The sequence below is a fragment of the Stegodyphus dumicola genome, chromosome X1 (assembly GCF_044657685.1).
Source record: "Stegodyphus dumicola isolate Sdum_Otavi_A_Nest chromosome X1, ASM4465768v1".
Lineage (NCBI taxonomy): Eukaryota > Metazoa > Arthropoda > Arachnida > Araneae > Eresidae > Stegodyphus > Stegodyphus dumicola.
In genome coordinates, this window is record NC_140780.1 from 83,996,800 (window position 1) to 84,017,405 (window position 20,606).

Below are 20,606 nucleotides of genomic sequence, written 5' to 3' on the forward strand. Positions count from 1 at the left end.
CAACTACAGTATGATAAAGAAAAGTGCTAAGAATGCAGTTTGCTTTCCGCTGAAATGATGTAAACGATAGCTCTTCTGTGCTCTGATAAAAAATGCAAACCTGCGCGTGTAATATAAAACGTAAAGAATCTTTTCAAACAGTCAGTGAATGGATACTATGGCCAAGTTTTGCTGAAGTTGACAACTAAGAAAAAATCTTAACAGTTCAACATTTGAATTAATGAAGATAAAACGTTAACTATTTTACAACCCCGTTTCTCGTAAATAAACAAAGTCATGTGACGAATGATTACACAAGTGATAAAGCGATAAATTGCCTATTGATTATGAAATGAATACTTATCGTTTATTGTAGCCTCCACCATCCGCAATTTTAAGTGGAATTAAATAATTGCAAAATAATTACAACCAAAATCACCTTAACTTCGATTTTAAATCCATAGTTTTGATATTTATCGTCATAAAATTATAGTATTAATTGCATGTTGTTGATATTTTCAGTAATCTGCTTTTCCCTGTAGTATCGGATAAGTAAGATCGCCTGAACACTGATAGTTCCCACCAGATTCGGTTCTAGGTGAAAAGAGTTGACGGCTTTTTGGGGTTAGGGTTATTCAATTATGGCAAAGCACACTAGGGCTATCTGCCTGAAGGGAGGGATGTCTTCGTGGAGGACTTTTTAAGGGAAACTGGCTCGTATACACATTACACATGGGGAACACCACGAAATCGCCCATGCAGCCAGCCCGTTCGCGGGATTCGAACCTCGGACCGAACTACCAGTGTTCAGCTCCAGTTTACCGCTCCGTCGCTGGTGGGCCAAGAGTTGACGGCATTGGCCATATAACGTGAATAGAATAGTTTTCCTACAGAAAGTCCTCTGAATAAGCAGACAGTTCTCTTCGTCTGTCTTGCCATAGTAAGGCTAGTCCATTCATTTGCAAGGCACCAACCTATATCAAACTATTAGTAAATAAATGCTTCTCTGAAAAGTTTTAAAGGCTGGCCCATTGATGAATCTTTCATTTTATAAAAATGCATTTTCCTTGTTAAAGTGAAATATTTCGAACCATCCACTGCGTTCTTTTACAAATAAAAGAAATTTTCTCTTTCTTAGTCAAAGTTTACTTTCAAATATTTGCCCCTTAGCGTCAACGGCTTCTGAATGATCAAAATGGCAGGTTCTATTTATAATGAGCTTACGAATTGGTTTACAAAATTTTCCTGATATGTAATACTGACAGGTTTCCTTACCAAGTCCAACATAGACATCTCTTCCAAGGCAGAACCTACTTTTAGAAGCACTTCCTTACGAAAGTTTTTGCGATTTATGACAGGCTTGATATCCTGTACATCAACTTTTGTATCAAGATTGCCTTCATTTTCCAATTAGTTTTGCAGTAGTTAAGAACATTTAAGAAATAATTCGAAGAATTACTCATGCATCAGGAACACTAACACCGAACTTTTTCTAAAATACATTGTTTTTCCTATACATCCTTTTGACAATTTACAACCTTTTTTGATGTGTACTGAGAGACAGCAATCTCATGGATCACCCAAAGCAAGAAATGGCTTGGCTACGCCACTTCTGTCTACCTTATCTTCAAAACAATAATTTAGCGCCATAAAAAACTGTTTGGGCTCAATAAAATCGGAAACTCCACGGTTAGACATGGAAAAGCACTTTCCAGTATGAAAATTATTGTATTCTAGCAGGAATCCCCCAAGGGTCAATCTTTGGACCAATATTTCATATCCTCTATGTGAATGATTTCCCTAATTTTAATGAGGATATAAACTCGCTAATTGCCTGCTACTCTGATGATACCGCGATAATTTCTTTGGCAAGGAATCCAAATCATGCACTGGTCAAAATTCAGGAAAAAATCCCTGTTATCGAGATCTGGTGTAGTAAGTGGAAAATTAGCATTCAACCTGAGAAGTTAAAAATTCCCCTAATCAGAAAATTCCAAAAAAGAGGTTCTATTAAGAAAGGACTAACTGTCTTCAGAACTCAAGTTCCTAGAGTCAATACTGCTAATTGTTTGGGGGTTACCCTTAGTAAGGGCTTCATCTGGTCCAACCACATGACTAACACGCGTGGGGGGGAAATGCTTATAACATGATGATCAGGCTTTTCCCGCTGCTCAAAAGTGATAGACTCGCATTGGAGACTCTACCTCTCGATCATAAGACCTATTGTTACGTATGCTTCCCCCGTCTGGGCCAACGCCAGGGATAAGGACATTAAAATGACATTTAGATGTGAGAAGGTGGTGAGCGCAAATAAGGATTCGGAATGGATGGAGAAAGGTCACAAGATGAGGGTTCCTCATTTTTAAATGGGCCCACCACTAGTTAAAAGCGCTAAATATTGGAATTTCGTTCCGTGGTTTTATTTCCCGGCGGACGTGTTGATGGATTATTTACGCTACACATAAGATAACGCATAAAAACTCCATGCCGTTATCTCATGTATAGCGTAAATATTACCCAGTTCCCTTTTAAAATTGCCCGTTTCGCCGTGATCCGTTGATTAATGACGGTATATCAGCGATGTGACTAATAATTTAAATTCATATTTCCCGCAGTTAGATGTTTATTTACACGTAAGTCAATGCACTTAAGATTATGGGCAAGAAGCACTTGCCAAAATACGTCAATGCTATATATATAGTGAATCGAATAGACTATCGAAATCTTCACTGTTAATTGCAGCTGCCTATCCAAATATGTATTCCCAGGTATGAAAACCATTTCGAAAAGCTTCAGAAAAACTGCCGTATTGTGTTACTGCAACTTTATTCTATCCTGAGTAGTTTACCCGATCTATGGCATCACTGCTGAATTCCCAAATTTTCTGTGAAGAACATAAGCGTTCCATAAGCTTTATCTATAATAATAAAAGCAAGTGTAAGTCTGTCTGTCTGACCGAGCTCTCCAGCCAAATCTATCGCACGCAGGGACCTGGAATTTTTTATACGGAAGCACAAAGGGGCTGGCCACCAGACCTCGAAGCCCGATTTTCGATTTTTGAATTAGAAAAATTTTAAAAAAATTATTTATAATTAATTAATCACGGTTTTTTTGACTCACAGATATTATTATTTGTTTTCAAATAACGTTCGATTGTAACAATTGATTTCTTTATTCTAGCGTTAGTTTGCTGTTTTGACGATACATTAAATCGATTAATTACAATTCATTTCTTTTTTGTAGCTTGTGGGGGGGGAAGAGAGAGAGACAGTCTACATGTCCTACACTACTATTCCTGCATTTTCACACTTATCTGCATTTTCTAAATGCACGGGCAACGCCGGGCGGGTACAGCTAGTTTCAAATAAGAAGAAAAACACGCCATTGTAAAACTTAAAATAAGGTAAAACAGTTGCCTTATTTTGGCGTACGTTTTTAATTAAAACTAACGATTTTGAGGGTGATTAGGTACAACTTTCTCTTCATCCGGAGGAAAAAAAAAAAAAATCTGCAAAGTGTTTGAAAGTAAAATGTATATGTTTAATGTAACTGAACAAAGCATAAGTGGGCTGTCCATGTAATCCTGATATGATTTGTTTTTAGTAACTTTACCCACGCTCTAACAAGCATGTAAATATCTTTATTCTTTGCGGAATTTAACGTTAGTTTCCTAATTTTGCAGAAATTTAGTCGTAGTGGCATTAGCTTCCTAGAAAGGCAGCTCCGGATTTGATTAATGGCAAAATGAATTGTCTGTGAGGCGATTTCTGAGGTAATGCTAGGATTGAGAAAATTAAAGATCAAATTACAACATGATCTGAGTGGGAATAGTACTTGGCAACTCTGCAATATGTCCAAGCTTACAAAATTTTTCTTATTAGAACCAATTTTTAAGTAGCCCAGAAATACCCTATATATCGTCAAAACACGTGAGAGAGATAAAACTACTGTTTTAAATAATATACTTTTCATTCATAAAAAGGAAAACACTTCCCATTTTGGTTGAAGCAAAATGTACAAATGAAACTTTAGGGTGACAAAAGCATTAATATGAATTAAAAACAAATGAAGTTTATAAATTAATAGCTCAGTTGCGATGCTAAATATTAATGCTTTTTGCAGAAACTTCATATATTTTCGTCAAAGGCTTACTTTATTTTGCAATCGTCTGTTAGTTAAGCTTATAATACATAATTAAACAGTACACGACAAAATACTCGAAGACTATCTGCCTAAGGAAAGGAAAGCCTTCGTGGAGGACTTTTTATGGGAGATTAACTTGTACTTAATGCTACGAGTGAAGAAAATTACGAAGACATTAACCCACTTTGTAAGCTTATACCCGATCTCTCTCCAGACTCTTCTTCACGTTGTGGTATAGAAATGCTAAGTTTAATTGCAACTTGCTCTACAACGTATGCGGCTTATGCCCAGGTGCCTATGAAATGTGTTTGCACGCACCCAAGTTTTCGTGAGTCTGTAACCAGCTCATTGGCCTGTACTCGAATACGCTTCGAAGTACATGTTCCATTCGGTCAATGGAGAGTTCTTTTAGTCTCAGACCCACATACATTTAAATGCACACACACACACATGTATATAAATAATATGAAAATAAATTATGAAACACAGCGGATGACGCTGAAAAATGCCTCTGTTTGTACAAGAAATTGAGATTTTAAAAGAAAAATGTAAATACGTTGATATAATTTATTTTAATGATTGAGTAGAAATGAAAAGAAAAAGTCTCTAATAAATGTTAAAAAGACCTTCAGTAACATACTTTGAATATCTCTGTATCTCACAGACAGCTTAAATTTTGTGACACCCCAACTTGTGACTTTATATGTAACTGATTACGCATGCTTAGTAGTTATATTTTCCTTGGAAATACCCTTTTCTTCTTTTTAATTTATACTGAAGTGTTTAAAAAATGTATAAGAAGAAATTAAAATTTGAATGTATTGGTATTTATATTAATTTCAGCAGAGATATATCCATTTCTTTCTCGAAACTTGCATTATTTAGTTACGCAAGATGCATGAAAAATAACTAAAGCAAAACTATTTTCACTTACAAAGAAAATCACACATTTTTGTATACACATAATTATAGACCCGGTTTCTCTCGTACTTCCATTACAAATTTTTATTTAATTTAATCATCTAGGGTTAAGTCTATGCTAATTACCTAATTTTATTCCAAATAAAATTTTAAATCTGGGAACAAAATATATGTTCCCTAAATCTAAGCACGAAAACTTGCAGAATTTCAAAACAAATGCCCATACCTGTTACAGAAACGTAGCATTATCAGCTAGCTATTGATAAATTTCATCTATCTACGCAACAGCTGTCACATTGTTGACAGAGAGAGAGGTATACCATTTTGACGGCACAATCAAAAGCGAACTCGATCTTGTAAAACAAAGATAAAGTCCCAGCCTGGTCAGGGATTTTCCAAGAACAGCGATAGTTGGATGAGTAAGATATATTACGAAACAACAAAGATAAACTTAAGTTCTTCGGAAGTCTTAGAACTAAAATGTCGTTGAATGAAATCCATGTGAATTATCAGATAGATGCTATCGATGATATAAGAAATATTAGCAGAATTTTTTTTTTTTTCTTCAAGGTTTCATTAGTTCATTTCTAGAGTAATGTAACTGCAACGCAAGTTACATATACTAGAAGCTTCGCTATAGTCCTCGATGAGTAAGTACTTGAATATAAAGCAGCAATAAAAAAAAAAAGCGATTTTCAAACGAAATAAATTCCAAGTTTGAGATGTACAACAAAACTTCCGTAGAATTTTTTCGATGAATTCAAATAAAAAAATATTTTATATAACATTGGATACACGAAAAACAATTTGTTACACTGTGAGCATTTACAAGAAATCGAAATCTTAGCGAAGCCGCTTTGTTAACTAGAATCTGCAATAAATCTCTTAGTTTCTGGCTATTTCCTTATCAAATATAATAAGTTTACCTTATTTTTCCAGGGATGTTCTTTCGCGTAAATTTTTATAAAGGTAAAGAAACTGCGAAGGCCTATGCGGATCAGACAGAAAGCAATCTCTAACGCAGTTAACAGCCACATATATAATTAAACAAAATTTTAGTTTGTTATTTTGGGAAGTAAGAACAAAGAGACTTTCAAAGGGAAAAACTGGGTTGCATTTAAGTTACAGTTCAAAACAATCTTTTGCAGCCAGCTCGGTCAAGTACTTGCATAACAAAGAGTCGAATCATCCGTATTTTGTGGCTTTAGTCACTCGACTAAAAAATAAGGCGAAGAAGACAACAGATAATGAGAAAGGCTGACATTATAAATTTTAGTTCAAATTTCAGAATTACATGTGCGACAGATACGTGTGAAAAAATGTGAGGCACTTTATTTAGCAAAATTTAAAAAAAAAAAAAAAAAAAAAAAACGTTAGTCCACAGAAGTGCTTTTAAGTTTGTACCATATTTACAGAAATAATTTTTACATGTATTGGGTGCAAGCCCACGCACTGATCTCAGAACAACTGACGCCGCAAAAGAAATCATTAATATCGAAAAACAGCCGGGGGACTTCATTTATTCCCTTAAAACAACTGCAAAAGTGATAGAAGTCACCAACAAAATACATAACTAAAGCGGCTGCAAAGTTGGCTAGATGTCGCAGATTACCAACTCTGGCTGGCTAATACTGAGGCGTGATATAGAAGATAGCTGTAGTATCTTGATATATAAGTTGTCCGTAATGGATCAGCTGATTGCCTTATTCATCAATACTATGGGTTTGACGGGAAAGGTATTTCAGCATGCGCCAAATATTTTCGGTAAGCGAAAAACGAGGCAATCTGCTTAGCCATGGGAAGATGAGGATATATATTAGAGGGGGATACGGTAGTATTACGAAAGCCATGTCGTGTATGGCTGAACTTTATTTTTGTTGAAATATAGCCTGGAGATGCTACGATAGAAATAAACTGGTGTGTACACTCCATTATCATGCTGCCATATGGATATAGGATATTGGTATACGAAGCATTACAACGATCTATCACCTTTATTGGGAATGACTGTTCAAGCAATCACTTATGCTTGCGGAATAAGTGATGTATTCACACTAAAAGCTGCGTTCAGACGGTGGCATACAGAGCATAGAGACATAGTCATAAGGTCATAAAATAAGGGGGTTCTCTTCACACCTGTGAGACGGGTCGAAGCTGTGGCCAATGAGAGAAGCTAAATTTGCGCATGCGTGGATGCATTACACCTTTCGCGGACTGTTTTCTAGCTCGATTGATTTTCCGCGCTCGCTCTGCTTGTTTTCGTTATTTTGTGTCATGGCTTTTACCACAACTCACCACAAACTTTTACTGGTTCAACAGAATGCTCTTTTATCTGCCCTTCTTATAAGCCAAGAGGCAACGAAAGGAGGTAAAAAAAAAAAAAAAAAAAGAAAAAGAACGAAATGGTCTAGAGATATTTTTTTGGAAAGAACAATACTTGGTTGACACATATTTCTGTGCAAAGCAGTATGGAATATTTCTGTATTGTACTGTAGTACTCTCTATACTATAAACATGCACATGCATATTTATATATATAAAACCTTCAATTTTTATACAAAATTTCTCTTAGGAGAAATACGATATTCTAAATATGCCTAATTTTTAAAAAAAAATCTTGAGGATAAGTGACAGCCTGTATATAATATTTTTCCATAAAGCAGTTAACCGGAAAACAGTCTTACCATACATTATTATTATTATTTTAATTTTCAATCAAAAGGAACATGTTTCTGTGCTTAGCACTCCTTATTCACTGTCACTGTCGATCACTACAGTAATTGGCTGCACTACCAGTATCAATTATCACTAGTAATGGTATCCCCCAACTGGTCACCATGACCAGCAAACACACCACAATTAGTACAATACTATGAAACGTTCACCCAACAATGTATTTTATGCTCAATCATTAAATATATTTTGCCGCGTTGCCAGCTGTTTGTATACATCTATTTCTAATAATTTGCATGTATAACCCGCACTCCTGAATTTCATATGCTTTTTCTGAAGAAAAAAAAAGGGGATTTACACTCGAGAGACTACAGTACATAGTAAACACTAACTTTCAGGAATTTTTGTGGATAATTCTGCAAACTGGTATGTTTACATCATATGAGTAATTCAAATTAAACTCTGCTCTGCTGCGAGTTGTCATAGATGTAAGTTTCATCCACGTCTGTTGTCAGAAGTAATTACTTTTAATGATTTTTCATTCGCTGACAGATTATGACAATTGTTCACTCACTGGCAGACATGCATATTAAAGCACCAAAAAGAGTTTAATTTCAACATATGCTGTCATTTCTATTTACGACCAAATTGTAGGTACCCAAGTCTTCAAATACAACAAAATTATAAACATTCATACCTTATCCAGGAATTTCTACCAGAGAAATAGCGTGAATTAGTGATCAAAATTCCATTCAAATGACAGTAATAAAGAGTGGATAATAATAACAAATAGTATTTCATTAAATTATAGTCCATGTTATGAATTATGTGTGCTATTCAGTTTCATTAAAAGTAAATTCCTTTCATGAAGAACGTAATTAAAAAACAGAACAGAACATCATCAGAAGACAAAACTGTCTGTTGTTTTAAAGATATTTCACTGCATTTTTTTCTTCTTGGAATTCATAAGAGCATTTTTTTCAAAAGTTGAATCTTTTATTACTTATACAAAGCTTACGCCATTGAATTGACTATTCTTAAATAAGTGAAAATGTTTTTTCTTTTTTTTAAAGTAATATTTTTACTGTAACAAAAAAAAAAAAAAAAAAAAACAGCAGATTCTTGATATTGATGTTTTAGTAAAATTAATTCATGAAGTTTGTTTGGAAAGAAAATCAGCATTTGAAGCAAATAGCAATACAATATTTCCAGCTTTTTCAATAAATTTATTCTTAAACACAAAAATAATTAAACAGGAAGAAAATGATAGTAATAATTTATACAAAAGTAATAAACAGAAAGAAAGTAATAATAATTTAGACAGAAAAAATCAAATTTTTGCAAGTATGCATTTTTTAAAGAATTTTCATAATAAAATGAAAAATAATGGATGGGATCAATCATCTACAGGATCATACGCAGCGTGAATGATCCTGAGCTTAACTTTCGCTTTACGAGTTTCATCCATATTTTCCAATTTATTATGAAAACTCATTAAAAAATGCAGTCATCATCGTAGATTTCTTGCGAGATCAAGTCATTATTTCGTTCGGATACGATTACAACTCATTCGGATACGATGTGCTCCATATTTAAAAAAAAAAAAAAAAAAAAAAAAAAAAAAAAAAAAAAAAAATGTCGCCTTCGATGTAACAGCGAAATCGTCTAAAGAAAGCCGCTTCGTTTTAGCTTCGCTCTGATTGGTCGACGCTTATTGGTCGGCGTAAAGTTGAAAACTTGGAGCCTTGTGCCACGAGCCTTAAACCAGATTATGGGACGTAGCACAGACTGGTTGCCTTGGCAACGTAGCTCCGCTTTAACCACTTATGCCCCCCTCTGAACACAGCCTAAGGGAATGTCTACAATCAGTACCCTCGGGCTGCTGAACTGTCCCCATTGCAAACTAGCTAGTGATCATTGACTAGCAAAACACTTGTGTCACGTTGATCGGAACAGATAGTACTGCAAACACTGACAGCCACCCAGCCGGTAGTAACGCTGTCGTACCGATAGCTAGGGTTCGAAGCCCCAAAAGGGTGCATGTTTGTAAGCGTGTAGTGTCTGTGCGGTAAGAGGCGCACTTAAAATACACTGCCAGCCAAAAGTCCTCTCCATAGGTTAGTGGCTCAAGAAGAGGGGTGGAAGACCCTCGTACCGTTACACGGGGTGTTCTTCAAAATCAGTATGGTTTCCTGCTAATTCCACACAATCAAAAAAAAAAAAAAAAAAAAAAAAAGATACCAAAAATATGTGTTGAATCTCTCTGAACAGTCTAGACAAAATTGATACAATTGCTTATCACAAATAAGCAAGAATTTTGAGAAAATATGCTGCACTGTACATTGCTTTGCTTCCCATGATTTGATTGTTTCACAGAAAATGCTCCGAAGTAATATATTAAGCCATTTAAATTATGTTTGTAATTGCTATTTCGTGCCTTATATATTTATGTAAAAGCGAACTTGCGTAATTTCTTACACAAACTGCAGTTATTATTCACAACTTTGGAACTTTCGATTCGATTGAATTCGGCAATTGGCATTAACTCGCATTAGCTTGGCATCTCATCAATATTAATCCGTAATGAACTTATTATTACAAGAAAATGCGCATTGTTTGTATTGCGGGAACATAAGTAAAATGTGTAACAAGATGGTATACATTTAACAATGTATAAGTAGATTTACACATTTGTATAACAAGATGGTTTTTCAGAATTCCCACCTTCCTACCACCAGTTTTTTTTTTTTTTTTTTTTTTTTTTAAATTCAAGTTTGCATTGTGTCTTTCGCACAGCCTATTATATTAATATATATTGATAAAAATGTGCATCTTTTTGCGTTAACTTTTGTAAGTAAGCAATACTGGTTAAAAATAAGCATCTTGATGCATATAAGTTATTATGAATAAAACTAAAATGGTTTGGTTTGGTTTATTGAGAATACCGCAAAGCACACTAGGGCTATCTGCCTAAGGGAAGAGATGCCTTCGTGGAGGACTTTCTAAGGGAAACTGGCTCGTATACACGTAACACATGGGGAAAACCACGAAAACGCCCATGCAGCCAGCCCGTTCGCGGGATTCGAACCGATCTACCAGTGTTCAGCGATTTTACCGCTCGGCCGCTGGTGGGCTAAAACAAATGACTAGATTCATATAAGTTGAAATTTCACATGTATCTTAATTTCTTTAATATCACTATTTTCTTAGTTTCATTCCGAGAACTGATCATTTGTAGTTTAAAAAAAAAAAAAAAAAAAAAAAAATACGGAATATTGTAAAGCCGAAAATAGCGCTCCTTCATCAAAATATATTTATATTTTATAAAACTTTTAACAGCAATTTCAAGGGCTACTCTTAAGATGATTAATACACTGCTGTTGAGAGAAATCACAATACCAGGGAGATACGAATTACAGAAAATATATTTATTGGAGAGAATAAAAATAATGGAAGGTATGAATAATTAAAATTCAAAATTACAAGTCAAAAGTGCTAAATTTAGCACTTTCGTCCCCTTTTAGCATTTGTAACTGATCCCACATAGCATAGCAGTACTGATGCAAATCTTGAATGGCTCTCTGAAGATGCAGTTCATGCTTTATTGAATACAATACCACAGCTTCTCAATTAATAGTTGCGTTAGATGACATACGGAGCATCTTTTAGCGATTGTACTCCAAACATGTTTTGTGGGAGATAAATCGAGCGGTAAATGAAGAGTTGACACCTAGTGCAAGAAGTGTGAAGAAGTGTGACATGCTCAGAAGCATTGTCTTGTAAAAATGTAGCCTCAGGATGGCTCTGTAGTAATGGTACCACTTACTATTCATAACATGCCTGTGATTCTTAGAGGAGGCTAGAACGTGAACGCAGAGGTGAAACCGACAGTGATCGAAGGTCTTGCGGAAAAAAAATCGTATACACTTGTCAAATATAATAATTTCACAAAAGTCGCAAACGTGGGTGCCGAGGTACAAACCCTTCCAGCAACAATCGTTTTACAACAGAGCTAGCAGACATCGGACGATGTGTTACTATCCTTCATCGTTGTGCTAATGCTCTAGAAGTTCCTGCACAATTTATATCACTCCCTTGCGGACGAAATGTCTATTCTTCAATTCTGCCGTACTTGTAGGTGTAGCATTGTCCTCAGTGGGTGTATAAAACCATCTTCTGGCCATCGTCTCCAAGTACTTATAACAGCACTAACGTGCCATCCAACAATTAATTTTAACTGACAAAATGATTGTATTTGCATTTTATACTCGTCTTTTATATCCTTAGTGCCCGATTTCATCTTCAATCGCACGAACACTCTTATCTGCCTCGTTAACTGACATTTCGATTACTTACATCCCGCATGATAAATAACATGTATGCCAAATTTCAGATTTTTTTTCTTAGTCTTGCAATATCTCTGTATCAGCAGTGTAATTTTTGGTACTATTAACATTGATGGTTTCTGGAATACGTAATGAATTACATAAATTATACAGAGAAAATTATATCAGATGTATTAAAATTAATCACACAACATTTGCTGGCCAAATAGGCCGAATGAATTTTTCTTCTTTAGCATTGAAAACTTTTAATATAAACCAATGGAAGAACGAGTCAGAGGAAGATCCAAACTTCAACGTTTGAATAATCGATCATAACTTTTAACAGTATAAAAATTAACAAGTGGAAGTCTTTGACCAATAGGAAAGCCAGGTGGTAGTGGACTCTAAGGAAAACCATGGACTTGGCCTGAGCTATTATGTCAGTACAGTTGTAAAATAAAAGTTTGGACAAATCAAAAATGCATTTTTTTATTCAAACACAAATGAAGTTTGATTATCATAAATTCTACATACGATCTCCTTTAAAAGAAAACAGTAAAACTGTGTGTTAACGGCTCCTGCGAAGAAAATTGCAGTGATAGTACTTAGTTTGGTTATTTTGAATACTGCAGTTATCTAGCCTTAGAAGTAATGACATTAAGCAGTGACTGATAAAGAGTAATTTAATGTTATACAAAAGACTGTTTAGAATTTAATTTTTATGACCGGTCTTATATCTCCTTAGTCAATTTTAAATCCCGGCGAAAGGACTCTCTGCACGGACATTTTCCTGGCTTTTTAAATGTGTAACGTGGATACGAACCAGATTTCCTTTGAAAGTCTGCCAGGAAGGCATCGCTTGCTTTGGCAGATTGCACTCATGTGCTTTGCGCCACAGTCGACTACACAAACTGACCTCTTGTATTAAAATCTTTAACCGTAATAGAAAATATATAAAATTCATTCATAAAATTTGAGACATTCAAAAGTAAATATTTTGGACGACCTATATTATAAAAGTGCGGGGGGAAATTGCATACGATTGGTGCAAATTTGAAATATGAAGTGTCATTTCTAAATACAATTTTCAATTTAATTCTTGACTACTGCACTGCGGTCCACCAAACTGAGATATTTTTTCCATTCAGCTCCATATTAAAGATAAATTTAACTGCTTCGAGTTACCTTTCAACAGGTAACTCGCATTTTTATGATGTCAACATTTAGCAGCATGTATAAGTATAAATGAATTTATGATTGCTATCAAACTGAACTCATTTTGTAGATGATTTATGGCAATGGTCTCAGGAATCTCTTTATTACAGTAACAATGCAATACTGTTCTAATGACGGTTAAAGTAAATGACCTTAAAGATACATTATCTCGATAACCAAGTCAAAGCTTTGAAAACCTACATAATCCAAATGCTGTAGCATTAAAGCAACAGTTTCATTTAAAAAAAAAAAAAATTTGGTTTCAATTACTAAAGCTGCATGATGGAAACAATTTTGATGCAAATATTTGCTGAATCATTTTTGGGGATCGCTTATTCCCTTATCTCAGTAACTGAGGACACTACTTTGAGAAACTCTGTAAGCCTCCCAAATGAAATTAAAACAATCAATAGCTTCATTTTAATCAATTATTAAATCAATAGCTTCATTTTAAAAATTTTTGTTTAAATTACCAATGCTGCTTTAGTCAGTTGAAATTAAAATTTGGATGCAAATCTTTAGTTAATGAGTATTTGGATCACATGCTCACTATGTTTGTGTTCATATTCCAGGGCAGCAGTGCCGTAATTCCGGAGATTAATATTAAAGTAAGCAAAATTCTATTAAAGCTAGGGAAGTAATTTTTAAGTTTATAATAAACAATCCGAAAGATTAAAATCACCGTATTAAATCAATAGAGTACATGCAGAATTTCATACTGTAATATAAAATCAACATTAGGCACGTAAGAAATCTAACATCTGGCAAGTGCATGAATAAGATACAGTTTGTGCATGTAATAACACGCACGTTAAAAATCTAAAAGGAAAAAAATTCACTTTGCCTGTAAAAATGCAATAAAAGCATAATATTTGCAATTATACAATACTTAATTCCCTTTTTATATTTCTTAATTTGAACGAAATGTCTTTCTTATAAAATACAGCAAGCTAATATGAATTAATTTTCGCAGTCAACAGAAATGAACACTTTGCTTTAGTTGGCGAAAATCTTATCGCAGATTTGGCATTATGTTGGACCTTTTTTAATCCAGACTTGATATACGACCAAAGCAGATAAAATGCAATTAAAAATATAGTCGTAACTTTTAAGCAGAAATTTTACATACTTTTTATTCAAATTTAGCATGAACACTTTCCATGTTTCAACAGTTTAAGGCAAAACAGATGACAGCAAAAATGATTTTAAAAAATAAACTATACTATTTCTGCTGAGAGAGGAGGTTTTATTTATTTTTTATTATTTTATTTTTTTCACTTGAACTAACTACAGAAATTTTGAGAAAAATCAGTACAAAACGACTTAAAAACATATGCAAAGTTTAAGCACAAAAAATCTACCATCTCAGAAGCGCTAAATTCAGTATTTATTAAAAACTGTCAACTTCCCTTTTATGATCTCAACTTGCCGTACGAAAGTTTTCAAAATATCGTGAAGAACAACATATAGTTTACTCCATTACAGATTTTTTTTTTTATTTGACATTTTTTTTTTTTATTATTATTATTTTGCTCACACACAACACTGATTAAACCGATTTAATATCTGGAGTAACTTATAACGTTAACATGTTCGTGTACCATGGCAACATTTTAGTAATTTAAGCGGCAGAAATTTCTATATGAAAGCGGACTTTAAGTAATATTTCCACCTGTTCCATGATATTTTTTAACCATGTGACATGCAACAAAGTTAATTTTAAGACATATTATAAAAACTTTAGACTTACCGTATAGCTATAATAAATCCTTACAATCATGACATCCCACAGTAATCAGAAATCATATAAGAAAAAGTAGTTTTATTAGAACTACGGCAGACATTCGCCACTGCCGCCAGTTCAATGCTGTCGATCGCATTCCGCCATTCGAAATCAAACTATCAGCGTGACGAAATAGTGCTATGCAGAGCCATCTATATTCCGTTTCTCAAACTACAAAAATAAGTACGAGCACGCAACTTTTCTGTTTATTTTACTGTAATAAACTAATCTCCTGGGAAAAGGCATCGTTAGATTCTTAAAACATTGCAGTAATTGTTCATCTATTTAAGTTTTACTTTTGTAAATTATTTATTTACTTTTGAATTAATCGAATTTTGATTTTTGAATTAATTGGAAGACGAGAATTAACTGAATTAAAATAGACTGAACATAGTTTATTACAATAGTTAAATTACTCATACCTTAGCTCGTAGTCTTTAAAAATTTAAAGAGGAACAATAATATTTTTGTGTATTACTATGATTAATTATCGTATTTAAAAGCAGTCAAAATTATATTTTTTCCCATTCGAATGGGCTTTACCATTTATTTTAGAATTATTTCATTTCTTATCTAAATTTGATACAATCAGTAAGATAATACTTAAGTACAAGTATTAACTTATTTCTTGCGCACTCGGTGCAAAATTTATTTCATTGCGGAATTTGCGGTGCTAAAATTAAAACGAAAGTCAAACCAATCAATTTTTGTACTTAATTTTGACGCGAAATTTCGTTGCTAAGTCGCCGAAGGTGTTCCCAGTCCTTACCAGATAGGTTAGCGAGTGCTTCCTCCTTTAATTAACTTTCTGACATTCTGTATAAAATACTTCTTATAAATTCCATCAATAAATAACACTGATTACCAATACTTAAACACATTTGACGTACTAAAACACCAATGCAGTATTTAAAAGAAAAATTACTACAAAATTAATAACTGTAAAGGCCGGAAAACCTTTTACATTCCATGGCCACATCATCAATATTTGATTAATATGCTGTCGTTCTTCATTTAACTAAAAAATAATTTTTGTCGACATATCTGCATTCAGCACTTTTGTTAGAAAGGTTTGTTAGTGCATTTTAATTACACTCATTTGCGAACTATTTTTGAAAATATTGCTTTTTAAGTATAAGAATGCGTTTTAAGTATAAGGATTAAGTATAAGGATGCGTTTTAAGTACAAGGATTATGGTAAAACATAGTATTAACATTCTAAATCCTTAAAATAATAATATTAGCATGTATATAAGGCCCACCAATGAACGAAAGGGTAAAAGACCACAGAAAACTGAAAGATGGATTTGACCCAAGTTCAAATAATTGCGATAGGATTGGCTGCACGGGATTTACTGTGCGTAATACGAATGCGAGCCATTTTCTCTTAGAAAGCGTTTTTTACAAAGAGAGCCTTATTTTACAGCCGTTATGATTATTAAACTTAATCACACACACACACACACATATATATATATATAACGATGTTTTCTATTGTTATTTTCATTTAAGCAAACGAAACTCAGCTATTATTTACTTGAACTTTCATCCATATGCATAAAACATTTAACAATCCAAACTATTAATTTTATGGCTATGTTCAGACTATTTCGTTATGGCTAAATTTCAGATAAATAGTGCAGTGAGAGAAATTTCGCTCAGATTGCTTTCAATTGGGGGGGGGGAGGAGAACTGACTTCTTTTTAAAATATTTTTTTTATATTCCTTATTTATTTTTATATCTCTTAAATGAATGGAATAATATACTGAAAAGTCGAAATACATGAACGGAATTCTTTTTGTAAATACGGCTATCAATTTAAGTCTTGAGATAAGGACTGCGTTTTTCCTGACTATGGTAAATCACGGTAGTATTTTGCTTTAAGGGAAAAGATGTCTTCTTGGGAGATTTTCTAAGTGAAACGGATTGATTTTTATCTTACGGAGGTAGAAGAATATAGAAACGCTCACGCTGCCCGCACATTCACCTGCATTCCAACCGGGCCATGATAACAGTGTACAAAAGTCTTAACTACTCGGCCACTGGCAAATATTGAATTATGAAATGTATTGTAAATAATAATACTTTTTACTAATTTGATCTGTATCTGTATTATAAACTGAATGCGCATTTTGAGGTATCATCATTAAATTTTCTAATTTTTTTCACTTGCATCATTCCAGAAAATTATTTAATTCCCTGGAACAGTGTACCTTCCAGTACTTCTGTTTGTTTAATATTTTTATATTCTGTTCTCATAATATTTTTACATTCATTCTCATAGTATTACACGATCAAGCGTTTTATTAAAGTTAGTCGATTTTTTTTTTTTTTTTTTTTTTTTTTTTTTTTTTTTGACAAAACGTTTAATATTTTAAAACCCCTTGAGAGCAGTTTTCATTGTAGATGTATAATTTAAGTCTAGGTCCACTGCTGTCCTTGCGTTTAAAGTCGTCCAACCCCTGGTAGATATGACTTCATTTCTTGTGGACGAACATCCTAATTTATTATATGTCGTGCCATTCAGTCGATGAAAAGATGCATAAAACATTTTGACACGTTTTGAACATAAAAAAACTTATTTTTGTTTAACTTCTGTTTTATAAACACGGTTTCATTATTTAATTATCTGACTGCATATGACATACTAAGCGGTTTTAGGGCAATTTTGCAGAATATTTTTTTTCTGCTAACGAAGAACAGTAAGAATAAAAATAATTTGTGTTGGTATTTTGGTTTATATGACTACCGCAAAGCCTCGAGAGCTATCTGTCTAAGAGGAGGCAGATGCCTTCGTGGAAGACTTTCTAAGGGAAACTGACTCGTATACACGCTAAACATGGGAAAAACCACGAAAACGCGCATACAGCCAGCCCTTCGTGCTATTCGAACCTCGGATCGAAATACCAGTGTTTACCGCTCGGCCGCTGGTTGGCCAAATTAGAAATAAAGTTATCAGTTTAAAAGTCAAACATACTATTGTATTAATTCAGAAGTCAAACAACAAAAATCAGCGTTAATTTACAAAATTTTCACAGGACTAGTTTCGATGGTTTTACCGAACCATCATCTTCAGCTGCAAAACCGCAAATGAACAAGATAGGAAATAATGTTTAGATAAGATAAGAAAGCCTGGACAAGAATAAGCAAGTGGCGCCATCTGTTGGCGAAACCAGAACTAAAACATAATTTCTCTAAAAGACGAAGGCGAATTTGGATTGGAATTAGGATCGTTAACTAGAACAGAAAGATTTTTATGAATGTGAAATGCCTCTAGAAAATCCAGTTCTCCAATGGAAGATGTTTTTTGAATAATTTTGGCAGCAGAAAAATTGAAAGTGTGATTTTCGGACCAACAATGTTGAGCAACAGAAGACTTCTGTGTTTCCTTTTTTCTAACATATGCCTCATGTTCTTTGACGCGAAATTTTAAGGCTCTCTTAGTTTGGCCAATGTAAATTAAACCGCACTGGCAAGGAATCCTATAAATACCCCAGGAATTCATATCCGGAATGGGGTCCTTGAGTATAGAAGTTGGAATTTTATTGATGGGAGAGTAAACAACCCGAAAGTTAAATTTCTGCAAAATATGTGCAACTTTATAGCTAATTGATGGAAAGAAGGGAATGACAACAGAATTTTTATAATCTCCTAAAATAAGAGTGTGGCTTTTAGTGTGTTGAGATGAGAATTTTTTAACTGCTATGCTCTTCAAGTTTGCTCCTCCAAACTAGCCCTTGATGAAGAACTAAATTATTTAAAAGCAATAGCTATTGACAGGGGCTTTTCACCCAACATTATTAATCAAGCAGTTAAAAAATTCTCATCTCAACACACTAAAAGCCACACTCTTATTTTAGGAGATTATAAAAATTCTGTTGTCATTCCCTTCTTTCCATCAATTAGCTATAAAGTTGCACATATTTTGCAGAAATTTAACTTTCGGGTTGTTTACTCTCCCATCAATAAAATTCCAACTTCTATACTCAAGGACCCCATTCCGGATATGAATTCCTGGGGTATTTATAGGATTCCTTGCCAGTGCGGTTTAATTTACATTGGCCAAACTAAGAGAGCCTTAAAATTTCGCGTCAAAGAACATGAGGCATATGTTAGAAAAAAGGAAACACAGAAGTCTTCTGTTGCTCAACATTGTTGGTCCGAAAATCACACTTTCAATTTTTCTGCTGCCAAAATTATTCAAAAAACATCTTCCATTGGAGAACTGGATTTTCTAGAGGCATTTCACATTCATAAAAATCTTTCTGTTCTAGTTAACGATCCTAATTCCAATCCAAATTCGCCTTCGTCTTTTAGAGAAATTATGTTTTAGTTCTGGTTTCGCCAACAGATGGCGCCACTTGCTTATTCTTGTCCAGGCTTTCTTATCTTATCTAAACATTATTTCCTATCTTGTTCATTTGCGGTTTTGCAGCTGAAGATGATGGTTCGGTAAAACCATCGAAACTAGTCCTGTGAAAATTTTGTAAATTAACGCTGATTTTTGTTGTTTGACTTCTGAATTAGTATTTATTCGGCGTGTTATTGTGTCTTAATTATACTATTGTATTGCAAATCTTTCTGATCAGCCACAGCAGATAACAAAACTTGACAGTTCACATTAGAGTAGGCCGACTGTAGATGTAGTAAGGAAGAATACAAACAGCAACGGAATGCTTAAAGAAGACAACCTTCCTTTCTCTCCTAACACTATTTTTTGGTCCTTTCTAAGTCAAATCTTTGGCGATTCAGTTTAACAAATCATCATCACTTCCACCACTTCTAAGTCTTCCAGTATATTCGTTACTTTCTCAGTATTGAAAGGACTACTCTATACATATGTTATTTTTATTTAGAAGAACAATGTACTGACAATATTTTTTTTTTTTTTTTTTTTTAGTATTATTTCGGTATATGAGGGTTATTTTGTAATCTTTTTCAGAAGTATGGAAATGCTTGAAACTTCTCTCATATTCTACTTGTTTCTTAACTTTATTCCATTTCGTGGTACATATGGCATCCCAACAACTCTTTACTTTTCTAAAGCATGTGGGAAACTGTGTTAGTTACACATACCATTGATAATAAATAAAGACAGCAAAATACTTATTTAATGTTATTTATTTCCTTATATGTGTTAACTTCCATTCTTCATTTGTTATTTAATATTGATAAGCAGTTATCAAATATTCAGGATTTCCTATCTATGAAACATATTAAAGACTCATAGCTGTCCAACTAATGACTTAGAAAGGGTGAAAGAGAATTCAAGGTTCATAAGCTTTATATAAACTTGAAATTGTACACAGAGATTAAAAAATTATCTGGCAAAAATATGAAGGTACTTAGAATCGTCCTTCCGCTTAAGACTTCAGAGTGGTGTGCATAACTACATTGAATAAGAACCCCACCAATATGCATATTTTATTTATAGGGCTGCGAATAGAAACGAAGCAGCTGCTCAAAGGAGGTACTTGGGTATAGTCCACTACGTTCCCTTCGAGAAAGTTTCTCCATTTTAGCCTCGGCTCTATGGGTAAAATGCATATCGGTGAGTTCTACGTTC